Here is a 14,226-nt window from a genome sequence, read left to right on the forward strand (position 1 = left end):
GACGTGAGGGCATGAAATGAACAGCTGCTGATGTCTGCACAGCATCCAGCGACCACCTAGATGGCCTAGGGGGTCTCATTTTCCCCCGTCAAACGGCTTGCCCGATCTAAGGCTAATTTCTTTCTTTTTATCGGCACCAGGCTTAAAACTCAGTTTAAGGCGATAGTTCCGGGCTATGTTTGACTCCAGAGTTGAATCTGTCATCCCGCATTTCCTCAGCAAATCAAGCTACCCATCTCAAGTCTCATGAGCTGAGGACGGCAAAGTCCCTGTGGGCTTAGGACAGTCAAAGAAACCCCTGGGCTGCATGCTAAGCCCCTTTTCGGCTTCACTTTCCGAATCCTGCCCTAGCTTGCGATTAGTTTTTTTCTCACTTCTTGCCCCCATCTCCCACCTTGCCTCATGGTCTCCCCTCCTCTGCGCACCTGACAGTTTGCCTGCCCTTCCACTGCCTGTCTCCAGACTTTCCAAGGAGAAAAGGCAAAGCACTAAAGCGGGCCGGGCAACGGGTCAAGTTCCGCTTTCGGCGACTAGCAGGGAGGTAGCGTGGCCGAGCGGTCTAAGGCGCTGGATTAAGGCTCCAGTCTCTTCGGAGGCGTGGGTTCAAATCCCACCGCTGCCACTTTTCCTGGCCTTGCATTTTAAAGAAGAACGTAACGTTGACCTCTTCCTTCATTAGTGCCACCTCTGTCGCAATGAGCAAGCGGATGGTATGCCACACCCTGCAGGAAAAAGGTTTCGCTTCTGACGTCTTGCTTTTCTGGACATCCAGTCTCAAGTTTCCCATCTGGAACGGCGCTCCCTGCTGCTTTGTGAAGGCTTGCTGCAAGAGCCTTCGAAACCCAGGAGCTCTTGCGTTGAGCTGTGACGCGTCCTGGGAAGACCTCCCGTTGCAGCGGAATGAGCCCCACTTCCAGGGCGTGCTGGTAGCAAATTTCCCACAGCCCACAGGGAGCAAACGATCCCAGGTGTGATGTATCACCAGGAGAGGCTGAGATGAGAGTAAGGGTTCACGCGTGTGCCCGGACCGAGGTTAATGATGGGATTAGAGCTAGGGTTAGATGCAGGGAAAGAGTGAGAGTTATAATTAGGGATAAAGCTAACAGGTGATCATTACTCGTCATGTAACATGATACAAAGGGTCAGAAGAGGAACTGATTCAGGGTTACAATTTGGACTTCGCAGACAACAGGAGCACTAAATGGTGCTGAGGGGGACTCAATAAAGTGGACCGGCCGCCTAATGTAAGCAATTGTGCACAAATATTGTACGATGACTAGCGTTGCCGGTGCTTTTTTCTTAAAGAGTCAGTTCTTGGCACCCATTCCCTACTTGACTCAGCCTAATCTTCAAGAATATTTGTCAAGAACTAAAAAAAATCCAGAAAAGGTTTAACCTCCCCGTCGGGGAATTGAACCCCGATCTCCCGCGTGACAGGCGGGGATACTGACCACTATACTAACGAGGAGACGTGAGGGCATGAAATGAACAGCTGCTGATGTCTGCACAGCATCCAGCGACCACCTAGCTGGCCTAGGGGGGTCTCATTTTCCCCCGTCAAACGGCTTGCCCGATCTAAGGCTAATTTCTTTCTTTTTATCGGCACCAGGCTTAAAACTCAGTTTAAGGCGATAGTTCCGGGCTATGTTTGACTCCAGAGTTGAATCTGTCATCCCGCATTTCCTCAGCAAATCAAGCTACCCATATCAAGTCTCATGAGCTGAGGACGGCAAAGTCCCTGTGGGCTTAGGACAGTCAAAGAAACCCCTGGGCTGCATGCTAAGCCCCTTTTCGGCTTCACTTTCCGAATCCTGCCCTAGCTTGCGATTAGTTTTTTTCTCACTTCTTGCCCCCATCTCCCACCTTGCCTCATGGTCTCCCCTCCTCTGCGCACCTGACAGTTTGCCTGCCCTTCCACTGCCTGTCTCCAGACTTTCCAAGGAGAAAAGGCAAAGCACTAAAGCGGGCCGGGCAACGGGTCAAGTTCCGCTTTCGGCGACTAGCAGGGAGGTAGCGTGGCCGTCTCTTCGGAGGCGTGGGTTCAAATCCCACCGCTGCCACTTTTCCTGGCCTTGCATTTTAAAGAAGAACGTAACGTTGACCTCTTCCTTCATTAGTGCCACCTCTGTCGCAATGAGCAAGCGGATGGTATGCCACACCCTGCAGGAAAAAGGTTTCGCTTCTGACGTCTTGCTTTTCTGGACATCCAGTCTCAAGTTTCCCATCTGGAACGGCGCTCCCTGCTGCTTTGTGAAGGCTTGCTGCAAGAGCCTTCGAAACCCAGGAGCTCTTGCGTTGAGCTGTGACGCGTCCTGGGAAGACCTCCCGTTGCAGCGGAATGAGCCCCACTTCCAGGGCGTGCTGGTAGCAAATTTCCCACAGCCCACAGGGAGCAAACGATCCCAGGTGTGATGTATCACCAGGAGAGGCTGAGATGAGAGTAGGGGTTCACGCGTGTGCCCGGACCGAGGTTAATGATGGGATTAGAGCTAGGGTTAGATGCAGGGAAAGAGTGAGAGTTATAATTAGGGATAAAGCTAACAGGTGATCATTACTCGTCATGTAACATGATACAAAGGGTCAGAAGAGGAACTGATTCAGGGTTACAATTTGGACTTCGCAGACAACAGGAGCACTAAATGGTGCTGAGGGGGACTCAATAAAGTGGACCGGCCGCCTAATGTAAGCAATTGTGCACAAATATTGTACGATGACTAGCGTTGCCGGTGCTTTTTTCTTAAAGAGTCAGTTCTTGGCACCCATTCCCTACTTGACTCAGCCTAATCTTCAAGAATATTTGTCAAGAACTAAAAAAAATCCAGAAAAGGTTTAACCTCCCCGTCGGGGAATTGAGCCCCGGTCTCCCGCGTGACAGGCGGGGATACTGACCACTATACTAACGAGGAGACGTGAGGGCATGAAATGAACAGCTGCTGATGTCTGCACAGCATCCAGCGACCACCTAGCTGGCCTAGGGGGTCTCATTTTCCCCCGTCAAACGGCTTGCCCGATCTAAGGCTAATTTCTTTCTTTTTATCGGCACCAGGCTTAAAACTCAGTTTAAGGCGATAGTTCCGGGCTATGTTTGACTCCAGAGTTGAATCTGTCATCCCGCATTTCCTCAGCAAATCAAGCTACCCATCTCAAGTCTCATGAGCTGAGGACGGCAAAGTCCCTGTGGGCTTAGGACAGTCAAAGAAACCCCTGGGCTGCATGCTAAGCCCCTTTTCGGCTTCACTTTCCGAATCCTGCCCTAGCTTGCGATTAGTTTTTTTCTCACTTCTTGCCCCCATCTCCCACCTTGCCTCATGGTCTCCCCTCCTCTGCGCACCTGACAGTTTGCCTGCCCTTCCACTGCCTGTCTCCAGACTTTCCAAGGAGAAAAGGCAAAGCACTAAAGCGGGCCGGGCAACGGGTCAAGTTCCGCTTTCGGCGACTAGCAGGGAGGTAGCGTGGCCGAGCGGTCTAAGGCGCTGGATTAAGGCTCCAGTCTCTTCGGAGGCGTGGGTTCAAATCCCACCGCTGCCACTTTTCCTGGCCTTGCATTTTAAAGAAGAACGTAACGTTGACCTCTTCCTTCATTAGTGCCACCTCTGTCGCAATGAGCAAGCGGATGGTATGCCACACCCTGCAGGAAAAAGGTTTCGCTTCTGACGTCTTGCTTTTCTGGACATCCAGTCTCAAGTTTCCCATCTGGAACGGCGCTCCCTGCTGCTTTGTGAAGGCTTGCTGCAAGAGCCTTCGAAACCCAGGAGCTCTTGCGTTGAGCTGTGACGCGTCCTGGGAAGACCTCCCGTTGCAGCGGAATGAGCCCCACTTCCAGGGCGTGCTGGTAGCAAATTTCCCACAGCCCACAGGGAGCAAACGATCCCAGGTGTGATGTATCACCAGGAGAGGCTGAGATGAGAGTAGGGGTTCACGCGTGTGCCCGGACCGAGGTTAATGATGGGATTAGAGCTAGGGTTAGATGCAGGGAAAGAGTGAGAGTTATAATTAGGGATAAAGCTAACAGGTGATCATTACTCGTCATGTAACATGATACAAAGGGTCAGAAGAGGAACTGATTCAGGGTTACAATTTGGACTTCGCAGACAACAGGAGCACTAAATGGTGCTGAGGGGGACTCAATAAAGTGGACCGGCCGCCTAATGTAAGCAATTGTGCACAAATATTGTACGATGACTAGCGTTGCCGGTGCTTTTTTCTTAAAGAGTCAGTTCTTGGCACCCATTCCCTACTTGACTCAGCCTAATCTTCAAGAATATTTGTCAAGAACTAAAAAAAATCCAGAAAAGGTTTAACCTCGGGGATACTGACCACTATACTAACGAGGAGACGTGAGGGCATGAAATGAACAGCTGCTGATGTCTGCACAGCATCCAGCGACCACCTAGCTGGCCTAGGGGGGTCTCATTTTCCCCGTCAAACGGCTTGCCCGATCTAAGGCTAATTTCTTTCTTTTTATCGGCACCAGGCTTAAAACTCAGTTTAAGGCGATAGTTCCGGGCTATGTTTGACTCCAGAGTTGAATCTGTCATCCCGCATTTCCTCAGCAAATCAAGCTACCCATCTCAAGTCTCATGAGCTGAGGACGGCAAAGTCCCTGTGGGCTTAGGACAGTCAAAGAAACCCCTGGGCTGCATGCTAAGCCCCTTTTCGGCTTCACTTTCCGAATCCTGCCCTAGCTTGCGATTAGTTTTTTTCTCACTTCTTGCCCCCATCTCCCACCTTGCCTCATGGTCTCCCCTCCTCTGCGCACCTGACAGTTTGCCTGCCCTTCCACTGCCTGTCTCCAGACTTTCCAAGGAGAAAAGGCAAAGCACTAAAGCGGGCCGGGCAACGGGTCAAGTTCCGCTTTCAGCGACTAGCAGGGAGGTAGCGTGGCCGAGCGGTCTAAGGCGCTGGATTAAGGCTCCAGTCTCTTCGGAGGCGTGGGTTCAAATCCCACCGCTGCCACTTTTCCTGGCCTTGCATTTTAAAGAAGAACATAACGTTGACCTCTTCCTTCATTAGTGCCACCTCTGTCGCAATGAGCAAGCGGATGGTATGCCACACCCTGCAGGAAAAAGGTTTCGCTTCTGACGTCTTGCTTTTCTGGACATCCAGTCTCAAGTTTCCCATCTGGAACGGCGCTCCCTGCTGCTTTGTGAAGGCTTGCTGCAAGAGCCTTCGAAACCCAGGAGCTCTTGCGTTGAGCTGTGACGCGTCCTGGGAAGACCTCCCGTTGCAGCGGAATGAGCCCCACTTCCAGGGCGTGCTGGTAGCAAATTTCCCACAGCCCACAGGGAGCAAACGATCCCAGGTGTGATGTATCACCAGGAGAGGCTGAGACGAGAGTAGGGGTTCACGCGTGTGCCCGGACCGAGGTTAATGATGGGATTAGAGCTAGGGTTAGATGCAGGGAAAGAGTGAGAGTTATAATTAGGGATAAAGCTAACAGGTGATCATTACTCGTCATGTAACATGATACAAAGGGTCAGAAGAGGAACTGATTCAGGGTTACAATTTGGACTTCGCAGACAACAGGAGCACTAAATGGTGCTGAGGGGGACTCAATAAAGTGGACCGGCCGCCTAATGTAAGCAATTGTGCACAAATATTGTACGATGACTAGCGTTGCCGGTGCTTTTTTCTTAAAGAGTCAGTTCTTGGCACCCATTCCCTACTTGACTCAGCCTAATCTTCAAGAATATTTGTCAAGAACTAAAAAAAATCCAGAAAAGGTTTAACCTCCCCGTCGGGGAATTGAACCCCGGTCTCTCGCGTGACAGGCGGGGATACTGACCACTATACTAACGAGGAGACGTGAGGGCATGAAATGAACAGCTGCTGATGTCTGCACAGCATCCAGCGACCACCTAGATGGCCTAGGGGGTCTCATTTTCCCCCGTCAAACGGCTTGCCCGATCTAAGGCTAATTTCTTTCTTTTTATCGGCACCAGGCTTAAAACTCAGTTTAAGGCGATAGTTCCGGGCTATGTTTGACTCCAGAGTTGAATCTGTCATCCCGCATTTCCTCAGCAAATCAAGCTACCCATCTCAAGTCTCATGAGCTGAGGACGGCAAAGTCCCTGTGGGCTTAGGACAGTCAAAGAAACCCCTGGGCTGCATGCTAAGCCCCTTTTCGGCTTCACTTTCCGAATCCTGCCCTAGCTTGCGATTAGTTTTTTTCTCACTTCTTGCCCCCATCTCCCACCTTGCCTCATGGTCTCCCCTCCTCTGCGCACCTGACAGTTTGCCTGCCCTTCCACTGCCTGTCTCCAGACTTTCCAAGGAGAAAAGGCAAAGCACTAAAGCGGGCCGGGCAACGGGTCAAGTTCCGCTTTCGGCGACTAGCAGGGAGGTAGCGTGGCCGAGCGGTCTAAGGCGCTGGATTAAGGCTCCAGTCTCTTCGGAGGCGTGGGTTCAAATCCCACCGCTGCCACTTTTCCTGGCCTTGCATTTTAAAGAAGAACGTAACGTTGACCTCTTCCTTCATTAGTGCCACCTCTGTCGCAATGAGCAAGCGGATGGTATGCCACACCCTGCAGGAAAAAGGTTTCGCTTCTGACGTCTTGCTTTTCTGGACATCCAGTCTCAAGTTTCCCATCTGGAACGGCGCTCCCTGCTGCTTTGTGAAGGCTTGCTGCAAGAGCCTTCGAAACCCAGGAGCTCTTGCGTTGAGCTGTGACGCGTCCTGGGAAGACCTCCCGTTGCAGCGGAATGAGCCCCACTTCCAGGGCGTGCTGGTAGCAAATTTCCCACAGCCCACAGGGAGCAAACGATCCCAGGTGTGATGTATCACCAGGAGAGGCTGAGACGAGAGTAGGGGTTCACGCGTGTGCCCGGACCGAGGTTAATGATGGGATTAGAGCTAGGGTTAGATGCAGGGAAAGAGTGAGAGTTATAATTAGGGATAAAGCTAACAGGTGATCATTACTCGTCATGTAACATGATACAAAGGGTCAGAAGAGGAACTGATTCAGGGTTACAATTTGGACTTCGCAGACAACAGGAGCACTAAATGGTGCTGAGGGGGACTCAATAAAGTGGACCGGCCGCCTAATGTAAGCAATTGTGCACAAATATTGTACGATGACTAGCGTTGCCGGTGCTTTTTTCTTAAAGAGTCAGTTCTTGGCACCCATTCCCTACTTGACTCAGCCTAATCTTCAAGAATATTTGTCAAGAACTAAAAAAAATCCAGAAAAGGTTTAACCTCCCCGTCGGGGAATTGAACCCCGGTCTCCCGCGTGACAGGCGGGGATACTGACCACTATACTAACGAGGAGACGTGAGGGCATGAAATGAACAGCTGCTGATGTCTGCACAGCATCCAGCGACCACCTAGATGGCCTAGGGGGTCTCATTTTCCCCCGTCAAACGGCTTGCCCGATCTAAGGCTAATTTCTTTCTTTTTATCGGCACCAGGCTTAAAACTCAGTTTAAGGCGATAGTTCCGGGCTATGTTTGACTCCAGAGTTGAATCTGTCATCCCGCATTTCCTCAGCAAATCAAGCTACCCATCTCAAGTCTCATGAGCTGAGGACGGCAAAGTCCCTGTGGGCTTAGGACAGTCAAAGAAACCCCTGGGCTGCATGCTAAGCCCCTTTTCGGCTTCACTTTCCGAATCCTGCCCTAGCTTGCGATTAGTTTTTTTCTCACTTCTTGCCCCCATCTCCCACCTTGCCTCATGGTCTCCCCTCCTCTGCGCACCTGACAGTTTGCCTGCCCTTCCACTGCCTGTCTCCAGACTTTCCAAGGAGAAAAGGCAAAGCACTAAAGCGGGCCGGGCAACGGGTCAAGTTCCGCTTTCGGCGACTAGCAGGGAGGTAGCGTGGCCGAGCGGTCTAAGGCGCTGGATTAAGGCTCCAGTCTCTTCGGAGGCGTGGGTTCAAATCCCACCGCTGCCACTTTTCCTGGCCTTGCATTTTAAAGAAGAACGTAACGTTGACCTCTTCCTTCATTAGTGCCACCTCTGTCGCAATGAGCAAGCGGATGGTATGCCACACCCTGCAGGAAAAAGGTTTCGCTTCTGACGTCTTGCTTTTCTGGACATCCAGTCTCAAGTTTCCCATCTGGAACGGCGCTCCCTGCTGCTTTGTGAAGGCTTGCTGCAAGAGCCTTCGAAACCCAGGAGCTCTTGCGTTGAGCTGTGACGCGTCCTGGGAAGACCTCCCGTTGCAGCGGAATGAGCCCCACTTCCAGGGCGTGCTGGTAGCAAATTTCCCACAGCCCACAGGGAGCAAACGATCCCAGGTGTGATGTATCACCAGGAGAGGCTGAGACGAGAGTAGGGGTTCACGCGTGTGCCCGGACCGAGGTTAATGATGGGATTAGAGCTAGGGTTAGATGCAGGGAAAGAGTGAGAGTTATAATTAGGGATAAAGCTAACAGGTGATCATTACTCGTCATGTAACATGATACAAAGGGTCAGAAGAGGAACTGATTCAGGGTTACAATTTGGACTTCGCAGACAACAGGAGCACTAAATGGTGCTGAGGGGGACTCAATAAAGTGGACCGGCCGCCTAATGTAAGCAATTGTGCACAAATATTGTACGATGACTAGCGTTGCCGGTGCTTTTTTCTTAAAGAGTCAGTTCTTGGCACCCATTCCCTACTTGACTCAGCCTAATCTTCAAGAATATTTGTCAAGAACTAAAAAAAATCCAGAAAAGGTTTAACCTCCCCGTCGGGGAATTGAACCCCGGTCTCCCGCGTGACAGGCGGGGATACTGACCACTATACTAACGAGGAGACGTGAGGGCATGAAATGAACAGCTGCTGATGTCTGCACAGCATCCAGCGACCACCTAGATGGCCTAGGGGGTCTCATTTTCCCCCGTCAAACGGCTTGCCCGATCTAAGGCTAATTTCTTTCTTTTTATCGGCACCAGGCTTAAAACTCAGTTTAAGGCGATAGTTCCGGGCTATGTTTGACTCCAGAGTTGAATCTGTCATCCCGCATTTCCTCAGCAAATCAAGCTACCCATCTCAAGTCTCATGAGCTGAGGACGGCAAAGTCCCTGTGGGCTTAGGACAGTCAAAGAAACCCCTGGGCTGCATGCTAAGCCCCTTTTCGGCTTCACTTTCCGAATCCTGCCCTAGCTTGCGATTAGTTTTTTTCTCACTTCTTGCCCCCATCTCCCACCTTGCCTCATGGTCTCCCCTCCTCTGCGCACCTGACAGTTTGCCTGCCCTTCCACTGCCTGTCTCCAGACTTTCCAAGGAGAAAAGGCAAAGCACTAAAGCGGGCCGGGCAACGGGTCAAGTTCCGCTTTCGGCGACTAGCAGGGAGGTAGCGTGGCCGAGCGGTCTAAGGCGCTGGATTAAGGCTCCAGTCTCTTCGGAGGCGTGGGTTCAAATCCCACCGCTGCCACTTTTCCTGGCCTTGCATTTTAAAGAAGAACGTAACGTTGACCTCTTCCTTCATTAGTGCCACCTCTGTCGCAATGAGCAAGCGGATGGTATGCCACACCCTGCAGGAAAAAGGTTTCGCTTCTGACGTCTTGCTTTTCTGGACATCCAGTCTCAAGTTTCCCATCTGGAACGGCGCTCCCTGCTGCTTTGTGAAGGCTTGCTGCAAGAGCCTTCGAAACCCAGGAGCTCTTGCGTTGAGCTGTGACGCGTCCTGGGAAGACCTCCCGTTGCAGCGGAATGAGCCCCACTTCCAGGGCGTGCTGGTAGCAAATTTCCCACAGCCCACAGGGAGCAAACGATCCCAGGTGTGATGTATCACCAGGAGAGGCTGAGACGAGAGTAGGGGTTCACGCGTGTGCCCGGACCGAGGTTAATGATGGGATTAGAGCTAGGGTTAGATGCAGGGAAAGAGTGAGAGTTATAATTAGGGATAAAGCTAACAGGTGATCATTACTCGTCATGTAACATGATACAAAGGGTCAGAAGAGGAACTGATTCAGGGTTACAATTTGGACTTCGCAGACAACAGGAGCACTAAATGGTGCTGAGGGGGACTCAATAAAGTGGACCGGCCGCCTAATGTAAGCAATTGTGCACAAATATTGTACGATGACTAGCGTTGCCGGTGCTTTTTTCTTAAAGAGTCAGTTCTTGGCACCCATTCCCTACTTGACTCAGCCTAATCTTCAAGAATATTTGTCAAGAACTAAAAAAAATCCAGAAAAGGTTTAACCTCCCCGTCGGGGAATTGAACCCCGGTCTCCCGCGTGACAGGCGGGGATACTGACCACTATACTAACGAGGAGACGTGAGGGCATGAAATGAACAGCTGCTGATGTCTGCACAGCATCCAGCGACCACCTAGATGGCCTAGGGGGTCTCATTTTCCCCCGTCAAACGGCTTGCCCGATCTAAGGCTAATTTCTTTCTTTTTATCGGCACCAGGCTTAAAACTCAGTTTAAGGCGATAGTTCCGGGCTATGTTTGACTCCAGAGTTGAATCTGTCATCCCGCATTTCCTCAGCAAATCAAGCTACCCATCTCAAGTCTCATGAGCTGAGGACGGCAAAGTCCCTGTGGGCTTAGGACAGTCAAAGAAACCCCTGGGCTGCATGCTAAGCCCCTTTTCGGCTTCACTTTCCGAATCCTGCCCTAGCTTGCGATTAGTTTTTTTCTCACTTCTTGCCCCCATCTCCCACCTTGCCTCATGGTCTCCCCTCCTCTGCGCACCTGACAGTTTGCCTGCCCTTCCACTGCCTGTCTCCAGACTTTCCAAGGAGAAAAGGCAAAGCACTAAAGCGGGCCGGGCAACGGGTCAAGTTCCGCTTTCGGCGACTAGCAGGGAGGTAGCGTGGCCGAGCGGTCTAAGGCGCTGGATTAAGGCTCCAGTCTCTTCGGAGGCGTGGGTTCAAATCCCACCGCTGCCACTTTTCCTGGCCTTGCATTTTAAAGAAGAACGTAACGTTGACCTCTTCCTTCATTAGTGCCACCTCTGTCGCAATGAGCAAGCGGATGGTATGCCACACCCTGCAGGAAAAAGGTTTCGCTTCTGACGTCTTGCTTTTCTGGACATCCAGTCTCAAGTTTCCCATCTGGAACGGCGCTCCCTGCTGCTTTGTGAAGGCTTGCTGCAAGAGCCTTCGAAACCCAGGAGCTCTTGCGTTGAGCTGTGACGCGTCCTGGGAAGACCTCCCGTTGCAGCGGAATGAGCCCCACTTCCAGGGCGTGCTGGTAGCAAATTTCCCACAGCCCACAGGGAGCAAACGATCCCAGGTGTGATGTATCACCAGGAGAGGCTGAGACGAGAGTAGGGGTTCACGCGTGTGCCCGGACCGAGGTTAATGATGGGATTAGAGCTAGGGTTAGATGCAGGGAAAGAGTGAGAGTTATAATTAGGGATAAAGCTAACAGGTGATCATTACTCGTCATGTAACATGATACAAAGGGTCAGAAGAGGAACTGATTCAGGGTTACAATTTGGACTTCGCAGACAACAGGAGCACTAAATGGTGCTGAGGGGGACTCAATAAAGTGGACCGGCCGCCTAATGTAAGCAATTGTGCACAAATATTGTACGATGACTAGCGTTGCCGGTGCTTTTTTCTTAAAGAGTCAGTTCTTGGCACCCATTCCCTACTTGACTCAGCCTAATCTTCAAGAATATTTGTCAAGAACTAAAAAAAATCCAGAAAAGGTTTAACCTCCCCGTCGGGGAATTGAACCCCGGTCTCCCGCGTGACAGGCGGGGATACTGACCACTATACTAACGAGGAGACGTGAGGGCATGAAATGAACAGCTGCTGATGTCTGCACAGCATCCAGCGACCACCTAGATGGCCTAGGGGGTCTCATTTTCCCCCGTCAAACGGCTTGCCCGATCTAAGGCTAATTTCTTTCTTTTTATCGGCACCAGGCTTAAAACTCAGTTTAAGGCGATAGTTCCGGGCTATGTTTGACTCCAGAGTTGAATCTGTCATCCCGCATTTCCTCAGCAAATCAAGCTACCCATCTCAAGTCTCATGAGCTGAGGACGGCAAAGTCCCTGTGGGCTTAGGACAGTCAAAGAAACCCCTGGGCTGCATGCTAAGCCCCTTTTCGGCTTCACTTTCCGAATCCTGCCCTAGCTTGCGATTAGTTTTTTTCTCACTTCTTGCCCCCACCTCCCACCTTGCCTCATGGTCTCCCCTCCTCTGCGCACCTGACAGTTTGCCTGCCCTTCCACTGCCTGTCTCCAGACTTTCCAAGGAGAAAAGGCAAAGCACTAAAGCGGGCCGGGCAACGGGTCAAGTTCCGCTTTCGGCGACTAGCAGGGAGGTAGCGTGGCCGAGCGGTCTAAGGCGCTGGATTAAGGCTCCAGTCTCTTCGGAGGCGTGGGTTCAAATCCCACCGCTGCCACTTTTCCTGGCCTTGCATTTTAAAGAAGAACGTAACGTTGACCTCTTCCTTCATTAGTGCCACCTCTGTCGCAATGAGCAAGCGGATGGTATGCCACACCCTGCAGGAAAAAGGTTTCGCTTCTGACGTCTTGCTTTTCTGGACATCCAGTCTCAAGTTTCCCATCTGGAACGGCGCTCCCTGCTGCTTTGTGAAGGCTTGCTGCAAGAGCCTTCGAAACCCAGGAGCTCTTGCGTTGAGCTGTGACGCGTCCTGGGAAGACCTCCCGTTGCAGCGGAATGAGCCCCACTTCCAGGGCGTGCTGGTAGCAAATTTCCCACAGCCCACAGGGAGCAAACGATCCCAGGTGTGATGTATCACCAGGAGAGGCTGAGATGAGAGTAAGGGTTCACGCGTGTGCCCGGACCGAGGTTAATGATGGGATTAGAGCTAGGGTTAGATGCAGGGAAAGAGTGAGAGTTATAATTAGGGATAAAGCTAACAGGTGATCATTACTCGTCATGTAACATGATACAAAGGGTCAGAAGAGGAACTGATTCAGGGTTACAATTTGGACTTCGCAGACAACAGGAGCACTAAATGGTGCTGAGGGGGACTCAATAAAGTGGACCGGCCGCCTAATGTAAGCAATTGTGCACAAATATTGTACGATGACTAGCGTTGCCGGTGCTTTTTTCTTAAAGAGTCAGTTCTTGGCACCCATTCCCTACTTGACTCAGCCTAATCTTCAAGAATATTTGTCAAGAACTAAAAAAAATCCAGAAAAGGTTTAACCTCCCCGTCGGGGAATTGAACCCCGATCTCCCGCGTGACAGGCGGGGATACTGACCACTATACTAACGAGGAGACGTGAGGGCATGAAATGAACAGCTGCTGATGTCTGCACAGCATCCAGCGACCACCTAGCTGGCCTAGGGGGGTCTCATTTTCCCCCGTCAAACGGCTTGCCCGATCTAAGGCTAATTTCTTTCTTTTTATCGGCACCAGGCTTAAAACTCAGTTTAAGGCGATAGTTCCGGGCTATGTTTGACTCCAGAGTTGAATCTGTCATCCCGCATTTCCTCAGCAAATCAAGCTACCCATATCAAGTCTCATGAGCTGAGGACGGCAAAGTCCCTGTGGGCTTAGGACAGTCAAAGAAACCCCTGGGCTGCATGCTAAGCCCCTTTTCGGCTTCACTTTCCGAATCCTGCCCTAGCTTGCGATTAGTTTTTTTCTCACTTCTTGCCCCCATCTCCCACCTTGCCTCATGGTCTCCCCTCCTCTGCGCACCTGACAGTTTGCCTGCCCTTCCACTGCCTGTCTCCAGACTTTCCAAGGAGAAAAGGCAAAGCACTAAAGCGGGCCGGGCAACGGGTCAAGTTCCGCTTTCGGCGACTAGCAGGGAGGTAGCGTGGCCGAGCGGTCTAAGGCGCTGGATTAAGGCTCCAGTCTCTTCGGAGGCGTGGGTTCAAATCCCACCGCTGCCACTTTTCCTGGCCTTGCATTTTAAAGAAGAACGTAACGTTGACCTCTTCCTTCATTAGTGCCACCTCTGTCGCAATGAGCAAGCGGATGGTATGCCACACCCTGCAGGAAAAAGGTTTCGCTTCTGACGTCTTGCTTTTCTGGACATCCAGTCTCAAGTTTCCCATCTGGAACGGCGCTCCCTGCTGCTTTGTGAAGGCTTGCTGCAAGAGCCTTCGAAACCCAGGAGCTCTTGCGTTGAGCTGTGACGCGTCCTGGGAAGACCTCCCGTTGCAGCGGAATGAGCCCCACTTCCAGGGCGTGCTGGTAGCAAATTTCCCACAGCCCACAGGGAGCAAACGATCCCAGGTGTGATGTATCACCAGGAGAGGCTGAGATGAGAGTAGGGGTTCACGCGTGTGCCCGGACCGAGGTTAATGATGGGATTAGAGCTAGGGTTAGATGCAGGGAAAGAGTGAGAGTT

General features: G+C 51.6%; 4 non-coding genes across 4 annotated transcripts; all 4 read right to left on the reverse strand.

Moving 5' to 3' along the window:
• Positions 1-7,198: 7,198 nt before the first annotated feature.
• TRNAD-GUC (transfer RNA aspartic acid (anticodon GUC)) lies at positions 7,199-7,270 on the reverse strand. Its single transcript has one exon. It is a non-coding gene; the product is annotated as a tRNA-Asp (tRNA).
• A 1,396-nt stretch (positions 7,271-8,666) lies between these two features.
• Positions 8,667-8,738, reverse strand: TRNAD-GUC (transfer RNA aspartic acid (anticodon GUC)). The gene has a single exon. It is a non-coding gene; the product is annotated as a tRNA-Asp (tRNA).
• Positions 8,739-10,134: 1,396 nt separating this feature from the next.
• TRNAD-GUC (transfer RNA aspartic acid (anticodon GUC)) lies at positions 10,135-10,206 on the reverse strand. Its single transcript has one exon. It is a non-coding gene; the product is annotated as a tRNA-Asp (tRNA).
• Positions 10,207-11,602: 1,396 nt separating this feature from the next.
• TRNAD-GUC (transfer RNA aspartic acid (anticodon GUC)) lies at positions 11,603-11,674 on the reverse strand. Its single transcript has one exon. It is a non-coding gene; the product is annotated as a tRNA-Asp (tRNA).
• Positions 11,675-14,226: the final 2,552 nt, after the last annotated feature.

Source organism: Ambystoma mexicanum, unplaced genomic scaffold (assembly GCF_040938575.1).
Source record: "Ambystoma mexicanum isolate Mex_15411 unplaced genomic scaffold, UKY_AmexF1_1 Mex_scaf20, whole genome shotgun sequence".
In the NCBI taxonomy this organism is placed as follows: domain Eukaryota; kingdom Metazoa; phylum Chordata; class Amphibia; order Caudata; family Ambystomatidae; genus Ambystoma; species Ambystoma mexicanum.